At 37.5% G+C, this 18076-nt stretch overlaps 1 long non-coding RNA gene across 1 annotated transcript; it reads right to left on the bottom strand.

Moving 5' to 3' along the window:
* Positions 1–1280: 1280 nt before the first annotated feature.
* LOC122443420 lies at positions 1281–16868 on the bottom strand. The gene is made up of 3 exons (XR_006270010.1): positions 16713–16868; positions 15144–15224; positions 1281–8896 (listed from the first exon to the last, which is right to left on the bottom strand). It is a non-coding gene; the product is annotated as an uncharacterized LOC122443420 (long non-coding RNA).
* Between the last annotated feature and the right edge of the window lie 1208 nt (positions 16869–18076).

Raw genomic sequence — 18076 nt, 5'->3', positions numbered from 1 at the left:
TGCTTCTTGTATAGCACATGTCACAGTTTTCTATACCAGGCCTCACCAATTACTTAACACTTACATATGATTCAGTCATATTAATGCATCAGAATTTAACCATCCCTATACTGGACCCTTGTACATGTCTTTGCCTATCTGTCCAGGTTTTTCTGTAGGAACAATTCCTACAGTGAACAGAGTCAAAGGGCATGTTCATTTACAATTTTGGTATATGCCTTTTATAAATGTTGTATTAATTGATAGTCACAAATGACTGACCTTTAAACAAGCCTTAGTGGTATAAGAGCTCCTATGGGAAGTCTAACATCAATGACTGGCTAATATTAATAGACTCTGTAAAGATATCATTTAGCATTGTATATATGTTGAATAAAGTATTTTCAAAATTCCATGTACTTAATACTTCCCTGGTGGTCCAGCGGTTATGACTCTTGCTTCCACTGTGGGGAACATGGGTTCAACCCCCGGTTGGGGAACTAAGATCCCACATGCCACATGGTGCACCCAAAAAGTAAAAAAAAAAAAAAAAAAAATCCATGTACTTATAAGAACTAAAAAATTGCATATTGAAAGTTCCCAAGTTGTACACTTTGAAGCTCCTCAATTAATGGCAAAAACCATCTCAATTTTGTTAACTCCACCATCTAGCACAGTACCTGGGAGTAGAATGTACCACTGTGTTAAATGAAGTCTCATAAATCAAAGGAAGGAACTACTACATTAGTTGTCACATCACAAAACCCACATAGCTTGTTCTTCATTTGTTAACAGCCAAGGAAGCTTGTAACATCTACTTTCTTAAATTTGAAATAACTTTCTTCTCCTGAACTTAGGAGCTATCTTAGTGTTAAAACCTCTATTTAACTTTTTAAAGTTAAATATAAAAGCATCTTAAATGTTTTATATATTTCAGATAGGATGGATTATCTGCAATAATTTTATCATTACTGGACTTTGCTCACTTTTTCCTTACCAGAAACTACACATTTGCTCCTAGACCTAGCATAAAGTTTGCCCTAAATTTAGGTTAAAAAGGGGGATGGCATAAGGGCATACTTTAAATGTGGTGCCTCTTTATTGATACGGTTACCTGTTTTTTCCTTGAACTACACCAGAAACTGCTACAAGTTGATGTTAAGAAACCCAGGTCCTCTGTTTTCTTTGCCATCTGGAGCCTGCCTCAGCACAGGTCTGTGAATAGACCCCTTCTTCAGTCTCCATAATGTACTGCGTCATTACAATTACCCATTCCAAATAATAACAGAGTGAAACTTGAGTGCATTCTCAGCTCATGCTGCTTTATTGCCAAAATATATATGTACACAGGTGCAGAGCTTCTAACTCACAGCAGTTCCTTCTTACAGCAAAGAATAAAATTTCATCTACAGTCCCAAAGATGCATAGATTAGAAAGCAAGCGGCCTTTTGTAAAACTCCAAACAGTCAATGAAAGTCTTGTAACATTATCTTATATACCATGGGAGGGAGAAGATGCTGAACAGTAAGTAAAAACAAGCTACTGAAGTAAGTCTATGTGAAGGTTATTCTAATATGAATCTTTTAAAATTACCAGTGATACATGGTCTTAAGGTAAGGGTCAAAACATTACTGTTGCTTAAGGACTGATGATAATTTATTGCCAGAATACTTATCCCTGGGAGAGAAACATTTTAATCTTTGGTGTGGCATAGCATCACCAAAGGAGACAAAATCTTTTGAAAATTCTAACCTTAACATATCTATTCTGACTTGAAGGTTTAGAAGTATGAGTTCCTAAAGAAATCTGTGATGTTTGGATTTCTAATATTAACATTTTAATATGCCCTAGAGGAACAATGGAAACAGATTAGAGAAACTCTGTCCTTCAATCTTTACTAGTTTGTTTGGCAGACCTGTTACTGGTAAGTATCAAAGAGAAACTTTACATATGGGATATGACATTTCACTTCCTGAACTGAGTGAAATGACTATTAGTAATTCAATTTTTAACTACTGGAAAGTTATCCAAAGGTATTTGGAATCAAATCCCACAGCAAAGATTAAAATCAGGTTGAAATAATTTTGGAAAAAATATTTTTCAATCACAGAACATGAAACTGGATGGTGCCTAGTGAAAACCAGTCTAATCCTGAATTCTCTTCTACTTAGGCCTCTTTCAGATACAATGAATCCTATTTGTACATTTGTCATGATCACATGTTCTTACAGGGGTTATTTCAAAATCAGAAATCATCTCAAAAAATTGTAGGCTATCACAATAAACTGGTCTATTTTCTACATCAAGAAAATAAATGACAAGATTTTTCTTCAGAATGGGAAAAATTGCTCCTTTTTACCTGGCATAAAAAAAACTTTAGGCAACCAATTATGAAGTCTAACCAAAATATTAAGGATAAAACTCTGGCTATAAAACTTTTCTTTGAAAATTTGAATTACAGGAACAACAGAGAAACCAAACCACAGATGTGTGTATATTTTAAGGACTATTTCCATAAAATGTAAAGGGCTCCTTTGCTGGAAGGAACTCTTATGGCTGGGTTAACAGCAGTACCATCCAAAGAGCTGCCCAGTTACCTGAAAATCCTGGAATGTCTGAAATATGTGCATTATTGTTTCTATTCACTTTCAAGATTCTAGTCTTAAAGAGATCCAAACTTAAGCCACATAAACTTTTTTTTTTATAATGAAGAGTATTTTAATTCTTGTCCTTAGGAACTATAAACACTAGCATGATTTGGAAATGAGACTGGTTATCAGACAAATCCCATTCCTGATTACATCTTCCACACTGGCACTCCATACGCTTTCTGAAACTCTGCACCTGAATAGAACCACAGCAGCTTGTTTGTTTATTCAACATGCTTAGTTTGTGCCTTTTGTTTTTAAACATGCTTGGGGACTAATGGAAGCAGGCGAGAGGTTAGAGGGTGAGCACTGTTATGCTCTATTCCTGACAGTCTGAATGTCTTGTGGTTGCCCCTGTTTATCTTCTAGCTCCCATTTTCAATGGAAGAAAGAGTCTTTACTTAGAAAATGAAAACTAATGATCCAAACAATAATTCAAGATAGTGGTTTAAGTCTATTGCTTCATTACTAATAAATGGATATATATAATTACTAGTAACCACATTAACACTATACATTTTCAACCATGCATTAGGATTATACTCTTAAGAGTTATGGGCCTGCCACTATTGCTCATACTTTCATCCAGACCCAGTTTTAATAAACATGCAGAGTAAACTCTTTGACTAAGAGGAATTAGGGAAAATTACAAGGATACATGCAGTTTCAACTGAAAATATAGGTTAATAAAGTGATTGCTTAGAAATGCAGGCAGCTGCTCCACATCTATCACAATGCTGCTTCAGAATAGAGTTACAAAAGTCACAGACAAAAAGGTTAAAATTAGGACCACTATTCAGTTATAAAAGGCTTAATTGCAAATTCTGGTCCTTTCGGGTAGAGAATAATGTAAAAATTTGGGAAAAGAGTACTGACAGATGTCCTCTGGAGCAGTTAAATTTTCTTGGCCATTTACTGACAGTGATGGCATAGAAGAGCATAGGTGGTACAGATGATGAAAATGCTCTTAGGCAGAATGGTGTCTGATTCACATTAATGAGCATACCTGCACAGCTCCCTGGGGAAAAGGAGTTTATGAACAGCAGAGCTAATACAATGTAAACTCAAAAATCAATGCCCTGAAGTTTAGCATAGCCCTCTGCTTTTGAAAACTGTTGGCCAAGGAATCCTTCCTAACATGGTATAATTAACAGCCAAGCAATGTTCTGAATAAACTAGAAGCAATTTGCTTGTACCAGCAGCACCATGAGAATGTAAACTCCTGGAGGCCAAGGGTCTCTTCATATTTTGCATATCACAGGTACATAAAGAGTAAACATGGGATCACAATATTGAAAAATAATCAACCATAATTTGAGACCACAAAAACTTAAGAGCACATTTGAGCATTTAGAACTATTAATGTGGCTGTTGAGGGTAATATTTTAATTGTTCTAATTAACTAAACTGTCGACATCACTGTAATATGCAGTGGTGTCCTCATGATCGTGCAGATGTCTGAATATTGCTTGGTTATTCCAATGCCTCTAACACCAACTGAAGGCATAGGACATATAAAGAGGAGCTACAATCATTTAAGATAGCCTTTTCTCTATCCTTTGGAGTTGCCATTTAAGAATTTAGTATTCAAGAGGCACTATTTCTTAGACCCACTCTATTTACCTTTCAGCTTCTTCCCCTGGGAAACAAGGGAACACACTCTTTTTGGGTATCTTCAAGGTACTAAATGGCCAAGGTGAACATGAGGTAAAAGTAGTCGCCTTTGTTACACCGTTACATCCAGATGTGAGAGCTGTGTTATTCTTCAGATCAAGAAACTAGTTTGCTGGGTTCCTGTTAAAATAAGGTGTCAACAGACCACAGGCCTTGGCACATCTACATTAGATGATGTACTGTCTTTGGCCATTCCTTTCAATCCTTTTGCTTAACACCTTTAAATCCTAACTCCCCTACACTAATAGGCATGAGGAAAAGCCAGTTATCCAAGCTCTTGGTTTGTTTTTTAAACCATAAATATATACACACAACAAACTTTTCTCTCTTTAAAAAAATATACCCAGGAAACTACTGGAGAAAGATGAGGTGACAAAGCAGGTTAAGCATCAGGTAAGGTAAAATTAATGAGGCTTTAACCCTCTGCTCTGGCAACCAAGTAAAGTATTTAAACTTTGACTTACACAAAAGTTGCTATTTCTCACATAATGATATATTCATGCACATTCATAGTTTTTTTTTTAAAAGTACATTTATACATTCTATCTAGAACATCTTTTTCCTTTCATGGAATTCTGTTGATCGCAGAGTCTCAAACTCAAGTAGTAGTCTATTGTACAACCTTGCTAATGCAACTTATTATACATGCAAAACTGTTATTGCTACTGAAATTCTACCTCATGAAAATTATCAGCTTGTTTTATGGCTTTTTTTTTTTTTTTTTTCAATAGGAAATATTCTTTCCTATATATTCTGCTTTTTGCATTCATTACCTTTTCAGAGGTATTTTTAAAAACGTTTCAATGCTTTTCAGAAGTGGATTCTCCCAGGCACTCAACTACTTGAAACAAGAGTACAACCACTTTAAGTACAATCTAAGAATCTAAACCTGGGTCCCTGGAGATCTGCTGCCCAAGAGTCTATTTGTTTAAGCCTGCTTCTGCACGTGTTACACCACATTAAAAATGTTTTGCATTTCATATCATACTAACTGTAGAATCTGTGTCTATCCTGAACTCTCCTGAGATCTAAAAACCACCCCAGAAAACTGCCATTTCCAAGTTCTCAAGAAAGCTTTTAGAGGTAGGAATTTCTTTTCTACAGAAAGCTATGCTTTCAGAACAAAACAAACTTTTATTTCTACGAGGAAAGCAGAAAAAAGTGAAAGCTGCCTGAGGCAATTACTATAACCAAGCAGAGAGTTAATACATGGCAGCCTAGATAAGGCTCCATTTAGCTACACTTCCAATTCTCATGAAAAGGTCTGGAATCCCATCAATAAACAATTCAGCAGATTTGGAAACAGGAAAAACCCATGAGAAATTCATCTAGGACACTCTGAACTACTGATCAGTGTTGTTCTGTTAACATGTAGCATACTGCAGATGGAAGCATAAATGGCCTGCAGATTAGAAAAAGTCACTTAAGCAATAAACACAGAATCTTGGTAACATGCAAAATATAATCTGATGCAAAAGGAGTGGGAAAACAATAAACCTACCAGACATACAATGTGAAAACAGTGTAAGAACAATCTCACTTCAAACTTGAGAGCAAAGCCAAATCATGAAATAGGGCCTCATTTTGATGTAAGGTTTCATAAAGACACAAAGGCAACTGCTTTCCAGCTACCCAATGGAAAGCTTAAATATCCTTAAAGACAGTATCTCATGTTGTAACCCCACATTTCTATTCCTAAATGAGTACTTTCGGCTTTAATCTCTTTTCCCCAGGGAGAATATCACAGATTCAGATATTTATGGAAAAACAAAAGGTCTAGATTTCCCAATCTTTTTACACTATTAATTATTTTCTGTAATTCATCCTGAAGTTTAAAGTATCACTAGGCTCATGCACTAACCCCTAACATGGCACTACATATGCTACCAAGCACTAATGCTTACAAAACTATACACGTCTCAGAATGGAAGACATTGGTGATTTTGTTGTTCTTAAACAACTTGTAACATTTGTCCACAAGTATTTAGAAAAAAAATATACATATATATATTTCTATTGCACATATCCCGTTTTTGTTCAACTTTTTAAAAGAAAAAAATGCCAGCTAACACGCATGAGCAAAGTAAAGGAAGTAGGCACAGCTACAGACTGAGGCACAGTCCCGCCTAAAATTACATCTTTTGCCGTCATGAAGTGGAACAAAATACATCAGGGAAAAGAATGTAGATGCAATAAGTAAACACTGGGCAAGTACAACTGGCATATATTCATTTTGTTAAATGCCATCTGATGAAAATCATGGAAGATGCAGAAACAATTTGAAAGAAAGCATTAAGCAGTGGTCTCCTAAGCTGTGAAATGAAAATATGTAAAGCAACTTGAGAAGATGAGTCTGATACACACACACATATTTAAACAAGTGGGAAAGAGACAGTTTCACTGGTGCTGCTGGTACACGTCTCTTCTATACCCTGCCAAACGATTCTTGCCAAAAAAGAAAAAAAATGGGGAAGATGGGTTTAACAGACAAAGGTGATATTTTCAACATGCCAATGGGACTCATATAGGCAGGTTCCATTGCTAAAAGCATTCCTACACTGTTTTTAACAATTCCAAAATACTGAGAGAAAACATCAGGAAATGGCTGAGAAGTTACTAAGAGAAAAATTTAAGTTACCTTTATCTAAGCTACTTTGACTATGCTTTACCACTAATTGTTCACAATTAAAGGAAATTATATTGTATCTATATTAATTATTTTGCCAAAATGTTTTATGTCAATGCAAACTAGCTGACCAATTTAACTAATGATTAAGAATGCTTAATTATTTTCCACTTTTGGCTATTTTGATCACTCTCAAATTCTGATAAATATTTCCCAAGATTTCAGCAGCACAGCACGTATGGCCCTGGGCAAACATTCCCTATATCACAGAGATGATCTAACATGATTTGATCTTAATTTCATCAAAGCAGCTTTAAATTCTTTCTCTACTCACAAAGACTTATTATAAAAGGTTTCCTTCTTATGCAAAGACCTGGCAATTCATACAATGGTTCTCTGTTGATTTGGAAGCAAGGACAGCTTTACCCTATAGACTTCATCAGGTAATATATGTTTTAACAGAAAGGAAGTGCATTACTTTTCTTATTGGAATTATTTTTCCTGTTTGAGGGGGTTTTTTTTCCCCCTTTTTTCAGACTCTGAATTTTTCTAAATCTACACTGAACCAATCACGTTTGGGTACATTTCTTCTGAGGTCCATTCTCTGATAAGAAAGTTCAGTTCCAACTGGAGAAAGTTACCTGAGTCCAAGCCTTTTCAGTCAAACATTACACCTATTGCCTAGAAAAACAAATCAAATACCCAAGAACGCATCTTGGGTCAAAGGAAGAAAATTATTTATGCTTTTACAAAAAACAGCTGTAAGAATGTGAAATGCCATAAACTCAGACGGAGCTGCATAAAGCATTTTCACTTCTTTTTCCTAAGAGAAAGGAGTAATACGGAAACTGTCCTCCTTTTTTCCTCCACTCCTCTATGTCCATAGCTGAGGCAGGCCATACTGTAGGGTCCATCACATCCTCTGAAGAGAAAATCCACTTATGCCACTTTTCTTTCAGCCTTAGCAGCATGTAAAACCGAGTCTCAAGCGCTATATAAGACTCCACAAAAAAGAATGAAACACTTTGTAATAGAGTAGGTCTCTCATGCTACAGAGGTGAAGAGGGTTCCATCACTGGAGTCAAAACTGTTGTTTCCTTTTACCAATCTTTCACTAAACCCAAGCATGCATTCATAAGGTTAGCATCTGCACAATGTGGTCATTCCTTAGATGAATGAAAAAACATTTAAAAATACCAAATATCCAAAGATTTCCGAGAATGAAGTCAACCACAGCTTCCTTCTCCAGGAGAGAAATTCCTCTTATCATCCCAAACTGTGGACTTACATATGTAAAAATAGCTATTTATAGGTTTGTGATGGTTTATTCACATATGAAAGTAACCTTGTGATATCTTGTCTTTTTACTTCTTTATCACATCAAGGGTTTTATTGCAAAATGGTACCTTTGTTCTTACCTAGTAAATCCATGTCAAAGGATAAGCCAGGATTTAGATACATATGTAAGCCATCTCTTTAAGCATCTCTTTCACTTCAAATTAGAACATATATCTGGAATTTACTGTTGCCAAGTCTCAACTGTGCTTATCATGATAATGGTTAAAACTGGAAGACGTTAAAAAAACCCAAAACCCTGATGTCCTACTATTTATATTCAGTCTTCTTGTTTGGAACAAAAGGTAAATAATTCACAAACATCACCATCAAAGCATCTGTTTCAAACCAGACATCAGCCTTCAGCTTTTGAAATAATTTCTTTGTGATTAAGCAAATAACAGCTGAAGATAGATGTCAGCTGCTTCTTTCTTCCAAAAGAACCTGGCAGGATGACTGCACCCCAGGAGCTTCTCTGTGTTGAATCTGAGTGGTGGAACAAAAAGAAAAGCAGCCTTTTCCAATCCAAATCATGGAGGTAAAGGGTAGAGAAGAGATATCCACATTTCAATAGGGAAGGTGACCGGATAAAAGAAGTAGGACTACCCCACTCCAGGAGACAATGTAGAAATACCTGGAAATACAAAATAAATTAAAAACCAGAAGGATTAAGATAGATACTTCTACAAGACCTTACTTTTTCAAAGTAATATTTAAAAACACAGAAAAAAAAAAAAACTGCTTGGATTGCATATTGTTTAAAAGAAAATATCTAACCACACCACCAAATTCAGTATTATCAGAAAAGCAGAAGCAATAGCCAGAAAAAATATGTACATATATACAAAAAGATTTATATAAAAACTAGTATTATATAAAATGAGATATACATGTCAATTTCATGTTAAACATCAGTAATATATTCCAAGTTTTTAACAGCCATGAAATGATTCTATGTAAAACATCTGTGTTTAAAAGTGGTACTGTATTTCAATGGTAATGTTTAAATACTTAATGGGCAAAACCATGTGTATCGTCTTACTCAGAATTATCTTCAACTACCTAAGACTAAGAGTGAACAATAAAAAGTTTGTAAACTATAACCACAGGTAAAACAGTATGTACTGTACCATGATCACCCAATGCAAGCATGTAAAAGCATCAGCAGTTCATTACTATTGAACATAACAACTGCAAATATTTGCAGAAGTAAATCAGACAAAAAAGGAAAAATACTGTATAAAGTCCACTTACATGAGGTACCTAGATGAGGCAAATTCAGAGAGAAAGCAAGTGGAATAGAGGTTACTAGGAACTAGGGGGATTGGGGGAGTGGGGAGTTATTGACCAGGGTATTGAGTTTGGGATGGTGAGTAAATTCTGGAAAAAGACAGTGGTAATGGTTGCACAACAATGTGAATATACTTAATGCCATTGAATTGCACATTTAAATACAGTTAAGATGATAAATTTTATCTATGTGTGAGTGTGCTAGTCATGCTTGACTCTTTGTGACCCCATGGACTGCAGCCCACCAGGGTCCATGGGATTCTCCAGGCAAGAGTACTAGAGTGGGTTGCCATTTCCTACTCCAGGGGATGTTGCGATCCAGGGGTTGAACCCATGTCTCTTGCATCTCCTGCATTGGCAGGTGGATTCTTTATTACTAGCACCATCTGAGAAGTCAAAATTTTATGTACATGTGTATATAAAATAATAAGTTACAAATGCATATCAAAAGCTTAAATAAATTACTTAAGCTTACAAAAATGGCCAATGGTGACTAGCTAACCAGTCTTCCCAGCCCTCCATTTTTAGTATGCAACACAGATTAAACAACAACAAAAACCTCAATTCCAAACTGAACTAGACAAGACTGCTGACAGTTCTGATTTAAAACCTACAAAAGGCAAATGTAAATTAATTCAGAATCAAACAGAAGGAAAAGAACGACAGAACTTGCCTTTGGTATAACTGCAGCAGAGGAAATGAGAGGAAGACCTGAGAAGATCCACAGACAGGCCTTTAGAATGATGTGGAGAACAGAGCTATTTCATTACAGAAACTTAATCTGGCAAGTTCAAGGTTTGTACCAGCCACTGGACTCTTCTGTAGTTCAATTCTAATTGGTAGTAATGTTGAAGGGGGAAACTAGTTCTTTCTACAAATAAATACGCTGAAAGAATTCTATGTAAATCAAGCAAGTACTAAAGAAGCTTTTTTTTTTTAATGTGCCTTTTCCTTAATGCTATTGCAGCTACATGGATGAACCTAGAGATGTCATATTAGGTGAAGTAAGAGAAAGACAAGTATTATATGATATCACTTACATGTGGAATCTAAAAAAATGATTTAAGAATGTGTTTATAAAACAGAAACTGACTCACATAGAAAACAAACTTATGGCAACCTCCGTAAGTTTGTCATATGTCCTAAAATGAAAACTCCACCAGGAAGGAACCTGTTTTGTTCACTGAAACCCCAAGCACCTAGAATAGTGTGACCCATAGGAACCACTTAGTAAAATTTTGTTGAAGAAATGAATGAATACCAGGGCTCTTAAATACACTTAGCCAACATAAGCTAAAATTTAAATAGACAGGTTCTAGAGTTAGAAGAAACTACAACTATACACTGTGATCTATAAAACTTACACATACATTCGGTAAAGCTGGTGCCTTACTAGGCATTTCTGGGTCCCTAAACTCACTTGTTTACTGTTGCTGATGATACAGGAAAAAAGTAATTTACTTTTAATTTATAAAAATAATTTTTTTATATTAAAAAATTTGACTTGAGAGGATGAAAAGATAAAACAGGAATTTTCAATGTAGCTCTTGTGCCAGCTGGATCTGAGTCGAATGACTTTATGTAGTAGCTTCTAAGGTGGTCCCCCCCTTATTGCTGCCCCTGGTATTCAACCCCTGTAATAATCTGTTCGAAAAATGAATCAAAGTTGATGTAACCACTGTATAATAAAAAATTTTGACAGCCCCTTGTCCCTAGAGGGAGACCACCAATCTCTGGAGTTTACGGTAAATGAACCAGTGGAAATTAAACAACATACTCTAACACAACCAATGGGTCAAAGAAGAAATCACAAGGGAACTTTGAGAATAAGTATCTTGAGGCAAGAACTTCCCTGGTGGTCCAGTGATTAAGAATCCACCTTCCAGTGCAGGGGACATGGGTTCAATCCCTGGTCAGGGAACTAAGATGTCACATGGAAACTAAGCCTGTGCACTGAAGACATAGTGCAGTCAAAAAAAGAAAAATCTGAGACAAAAGAAAACAAACACAATATACCAAAACTTACAGGATGCAGCAAAAGCAGTGCTGAGAAATTTATAGTTGTAAATGCTTAAATTAAAGAAGGGTATCAAATCTACAACCTGACTTTATACATTAAGGAACTAGAAAAAGAGTAAAACTAAACCTGAAGCAGCAAGAAGAGAAAAATAAATATTACAGCTCAGATAAATGGACAACAGAAAAACAACATGCAAAACCAATGAAACCAAAAATTGGTTCTGACAGGGTCATCGGAATCCCTGAATCTACAGCCAAGTGGTCAGAAGTAGAAGTGTCCTGAGGATCCTTCAAAATACAGCTGACATCTAAAGTAAGGGCAGTTTTCTTGGGGGTCATGCCCTTTGACTTGTGGGGGTGGGGGGTCTGCATTAATTCCAGATGGTTAGTGTCAAAACTGCATTGCAGTATACTAGTTAGTGTTCAAACAATGAGCAAAAGAATGAGGAAGTGAGTGAGTAACCTTTGAGGCAAGGTCAGAGGTGGGATTGAGGCTTCTGCCTTGTTCTGGGGTAAGCCAGCTGCTGTATCATAAGGACACTCAAGCAGCCCTGGAAGAGGCTGATAGTGGAAGGAACTGAGGTTTTCCACCACCAGCATGAATTTGCTATCCATGTGAATGAGCCACCATAGAATCAGACCAGATGACTACCATCCCAGCTAGTATCTTGACTATATAACCTTATGAGACGTCAAGCCAGAAACCATCCAAGCTGCTCCCTAACTGCTGACCCACATAAACTGTGAAAGATAATGAATGTTTACTGTTGTTTTAATCCACCAAATTTTGGGTAATTAGTTATGCATCAATAAATAGCTCATACACTTAGCTTCCTCTAAGGACATGAAGAATGATATACCATAGGAGTTAAGTACTTTCTTATTTTGCTATGTAAATTCAGAATACAGTTCAGAAACAAAGTGGGTATCACTGTCATTTAAATTAAGTTTTAAAGTGTCTTATTTGAAACAAATGCAGGGTTTGTTGGACAGTTTCTGCCCCCAAATATGGATAGACTATACTAATATAGATCTGCTTAAGTAGATTTATTTCCTCCCTGTAAATGAAAGTACACTATACACCTTGTTCTGCACCCTGCTTTTTCCTTTAAAGTATACTAGAGATCATTCTGTATCAGAATTTAAAGGTACTTTGTAAATACAAAAGCACTTACTTTGTACAAGTACAAAAGCACTGATAAGTGCTTATCAGTTCCCTATAGATTTATAGGTTGCTATCAATGTGTTATACAAATGTAAAATTTCTATTACTCAGGTCCAATATGGAGTCCCTTGTGCTAACCCCACATCACCGAACCAAGATTTAATACTTAACCTAACTGCAGTTTCAACCTCCTGCAGAAATGTAACCTTTAACCAGTCAGTCTGGAACTGCCTGGTCAGCAGAACCCTTCTGTTCCTCTTAGGAGGATGACCTTCCCTGAAATAATGCACTTTTTGCTAGTTTCTGCCCCATTCCCACCTTTCCTCTTCTACAGCTCAGTGGAGGTCCTTTCTATCTGCTAGATGAGAGGCTGCCTGACTCATGAATCATTTAATGAAGCCAATCTGATCTTTACTCTGCTGACATAATTAAAAAAGACACACACAGCCCTATGTTAACAGCAGCATTATTCACAATAGTCAAGACGTGGAAACAACCTAAATGTCCAACAACAGATGAATGAGTAAGATGTGGCACATATATACAATGGGATACTACTCAGCCATAAAAAGAACGAAATAATGCCATTTGCAGCAACATGGATGCAACTAGAGATTACTATCCTATGTGATGTCAGAAAGAGAAATACTGTATGATATCACTGATGTGTGAAATCTAAAATATGACACAGATGAACCTATTATGAAGCAGAAATAGACTCATAAACGGAGAACAGATTTGTGGTTGCCAAGGGGGAGTTGAGGTGGGAGAGGGATGGAGTGGGAATTTGGGGTTAGTAGATGCAAACTATCATATACAGAATGGATGGACAACAAGGTCCTACTGTATTAACATAAGGAACTATATTCAAAGTCCTGGGATAAACCATAATGGAAAAAGTATACAAAAAAGAATGTTTATCTGTGTATATATATGTATAATTGAGTCACTTTACTGTATAGAAGACATTAAGACAACATTGTAAATCAACTATACTTCAATTAAAATTAGTTAACTCAGCTGAATTTTTATTCAACAGTTTGCATGGACTTAATTATAAGTTATAAATCCAAGCAACAAAGCCTTTACTCTAAAGGTATAAGATAAAAACGCTTACCAACTAAAGGGCACTTATTCTGTTTCCTCTGTTTTTATTCCTTTTCGTAATATTAAAATATACATAGTTGGAACTTTTCATGTACCTTTTTTCACTTTTTGATTGTAAAATACACGTAACATACAATTTATCATCTTAACCCTTTTAAGTGTACAGTTCAATGGCATTAAGTACATTCACATTATTGTGCAACCATCACCACCATCCATCTCTATAACTCTTCGTATCACAAAACTGAAACTCTGTACTGATTAAATAATAAATCTTAATTTCCACTCCCTGAAGCCCCTGACAACCACCCTTCTACTGTCAGGCTCTATGAGTTTGACTATACTTAAGCACCTTATACAATTGGGATACAAGATTTTAATCCTTAAAGCAGTTGAACATTGAATGTTTTCATATATTACAATCAAGGTACGTAGACATTATGGGTTGAACTATGTCATATGTCATCCCCAAGTTCATATGTTGTCTTACAAGTACCTCAAAATGTGACCTTATGTGGAAACAGGGTCACTGCATAAGTAATTAAGATGAAGTCCTACTGAAGCCAAATGGGCCCCTAATCTGATTAGTGTCCTTATAAAAGGGAGAATTTAGGACACAGACACACACAGGGAGAATGCCCTGTGAAGAATGAAGTTATGCTGCCACAAGCTGAAGAACTACGAAAAACTAGAAGAAAGGCCTGGAACAAATCGTTCCCAAGTGCCTTCAGGAAGAGTATGGTCCTGCCAACACCTTGATTTTAGATGTCTGATCTCCAAGTCACCCACTTAGTAGTACTTTGTTATAGCCCAGGAAACTAATACAGTAGCTGTGAACCCTAATTTGCACATAAGTTTACTGTCTACTGTGAAAGCACTATCACTTAATGCTCTTTGAGCAACATAATGTACTTTACTTTCGTGGTAAATTCAGAATAGATTCATACCAAAAGATAATAAAGGTGTACTGAAAAGGCTTTATAATTCAAATTTAAGTGAATATACTCTAAAATTTGCCCAGTAACATTTGTATTTTATCAATTCCTCTCCTACAGTCTACTTAAATCTTTCCTCCTTATCCAATAAAAATTATTGGTTTGGGCAAATGATCAAATTTTTATTTTCTTTTATATCTAATACATTGCTTTTATTGAAAATAAATGATTTAGCTTAAATATACATATATAGTCACTTGTGATATTCATTCTCAGTTGAAGCTAATGATTTCTTGTTCCACTCCCGTCTAGCTATTTCTGGGCTACTTTAACAGTATTTGAAAGCATTAGCTACTTTTACTCACTTGCCAAATCCCGAGTTCAGCATTTTGTTTTCTTTTTGAGATGAATATAAAAGCACCTAAATGGCAAGGAAACTGTTCTTCCTGCAGTAAGGGGAAGAAAAAAAAAATTACAGTAAGGATATAGCCCTTATTTGTGCTATATGCATCCATGTGCATAATTATTCAAATGAACCAAATAAGTCTTAAAAACATTATAAAAACTATTTGGAAGGAACAATCAGAAAAGAAGTTACTCTCTATCTGCACTGGTATTAATTTTATAAAGATGTCAAAACTCCTGAGACAGTGGTTCTCAAGTTTTTAAACAAAGTTCCCCTTGAGAATCTGATGATGCTGTGGGCCCTCTCCTCCCACAGAAGACCTCTGCTTTAGTAAAGATGACCACTCCCCTGTTTGTAAGGTAGGAAGGAAGAATGTTATGCCCCATATTTTCTTTACTTTCCTAAATGAAAGGAAAAAACTACTTCAGACGAAAGCAACAGAAAGGTTTTAGTTCTTCACCCGGTATTTTCAGCTCTGCTAAATCCAGGGCCAGCAAAAAAGTGTACCAGTCACCTTCATTTGTAAAGGACACGTCATTTGAACCGGGCCTAACGTGTCAGTTTCCAAACAGACTTCACCAACTCAGAAACCTAATAAGAGGAACCCTTCCCACAATTTAACTGAAAGACCGAATGTGAGGGGTCATAACAACCCAAATTACAAAAAGACGCATCCCATAAAGTTAAACAAAAACAGAATAGAAATGCCTGAGTATTACACTTTGTAACCTCTCCCCATTAAACAAGTTACTTTCTAATGATAATTCCCCAAACTCTTCCTCATTCTCTCTATAAATATATATATATATAAATTAAATTGTACACTGACTCTTTCAGCTCTGGAAAACTACGGTGAATTCCATCTAGTCAGCCGAGACTAACGCGCCATTAGGCAACTATCAGGTCATACAAGGACAAAGCTGCTTTCTCAGACCTTAAAAAAGTTTGAGAGGTGGTAGTGGGAATAAATGGATATAACAGAGTTAAGCAAGAGTACACACACGATACACAGACTCAAATTAAAATCCCCGGGCGGGGTGGCGTGGGAGGGTGGGGAACCTGACCTGTTCTATCAAATCTCAAGGTCAACGGGACGGGGACACAAAACACTCAGAACTCGGACCGGCCTCGATTGAGACCCGAGACTCAGGCAAAACAGTGTGCACGAAGTTGTGAGACGAAGAACAGAAACAAACCAATAAAACTAAGATATTCTTCAAAGATAAACTGATGGCCGACACAGAGAATGCCAGATATACACCAGCGTGGGTGCAACCTTTGGGGAACGAATCGAAAGCACAAACACAGCCAAAGCCAAGGCACTAAGGTCAGTGGCGGAACGGGTTTGAGAAGAGGTGCAACACACCTTCAAAAAGCGGGGGCGGCCGCCCTAGGGCAGCTCGGAAGGAAACCAGCGCCCAGCCAAGGCCCGCGCCAGTGCGGGCAGGCTCTGTGCACTCTGTTCCTGGGATGGTTTGGGCCGCGCCATATCCTGCTAGTTTCCCCGTCCCCAGCCTTCCCAGCTTACCTCGCACGGGCCAGCAGAAGCACTCCAGTGCCCGGGGGCCGGCCCGCCCCCTGGCCCAAAGGCCAGATAGCCTCAACGAGCCTCACTCCGCCATCTTCGCTCCTTCTCAAGTCCGCCAACCCTGCGGCGGCCGTTTCCAGGCGCCCCGCCTCTTCCGCCAATGCTGAGTACAGATTGGATAATAACTTGCGCAGGCGCGCTCTTCTTCCGTTGTAGATTGGTTGGAATGTGTGTCAATCAATAGCTCTAGCCCCACTCTTTCGGCTTGTTTTTGCCGGTGATTGGGTCTCAGGTTTGAGGTAATAGGGAAAAATACTTTCTTAATTCATTTCTTAAGAGTGTAAAATTATTTCCGCGTTTAAGCAGCGGAACTTCGTCGTTAGGAAGTCTATGGCTAGGCCGCGTGACTATTTTAAGCCATCGTTAGGTTTACTAGTAGTTTCATTTTCTGGGCCCAGGAACTTTTAAACCCTGTTGTTCAGTCGCTCGGTACTATCCGACTCTGCGACCGCATGGACTACAGCACACCAGGCGTCCTTGTGCTTCACCTACTCTGGAGCTTACTCAAACTCATGTCCATTGAGTCAGTGATGCCATTCAGCCATCTCATCCTCTGCCGCCCCCTCCTTATCCTGCCCTCAATCTTTCCCAGCATCGGAGTCTTTACCAAGGAGTCGGCTCTTTTCATCAGGTGGCCAAAGCATTAGAGCTTCAGCTTCAGCATCAGTCCTTCCAATGCATATTCAGGGTTGATTTCCTTTCGGATTGACTGGCTTGATCTCCCTGCTTCCAAGGGACTCTCAAGAGTCTTTTCCAGCACCACAGTTAGAACGCATCAGTTTTTCAGTCCTCAGCCTTTTTTGTTGTCCAGCTCTCACATCCGAACATGACTACTGGAAAAACCATAAGTGGGCAGTATAGGTCCTCAGACACCATTAAGGCTGTCGTCTGAGCTGCTTCCTAGAAGTACAGATTCCCTACCGCTGCAGCTGAGATCCAGTTTCCTAAGTCTTCAGATAAGGCCAAGAAATCTCACTTTTACAGAAGTGGTGACTCAGACAGTAAAGAACCTGCCTGCAATGCAGGAGATCAGGGTTCGATCCCTGGGTGGGGAAGATTTCCTGGAGAAGGGAATGGCAACCCACTCCAGTATTTTTGCGTGGAGAATTCCATGGACAGAGGAGCCTGGCAGGCTACGATCTATGGGGTCGCAAAGAGTCTGACACAACTAGGAGAATTAACACTTTCACATGATAAAGAGCATTTATGGGAAAACCTACAGTTAATATTACACTTAATGGTGAGACGATACTTTGGCTTTAAGATCAGAAACAAGGTAAGGAAACATCTCCCACCACCTCTAC

Source organism: Cervus canadensis, chromosome 6 (genome assembly GCF_019320065.1).
Source record: "Cervus canadensis isolate Bull #8, Minnesota chromosome 6, ASM1932006v1, whole genome shotgun sequence".
NCBI lineage: Eukaryota > Metazoa > Chordata > Mammalia > Artiodactyla > Cervidae > Cervus > Cervus canadensis.
This window is presented reverse-complemented; position numbering and strand designations above follow the sequence as displayed.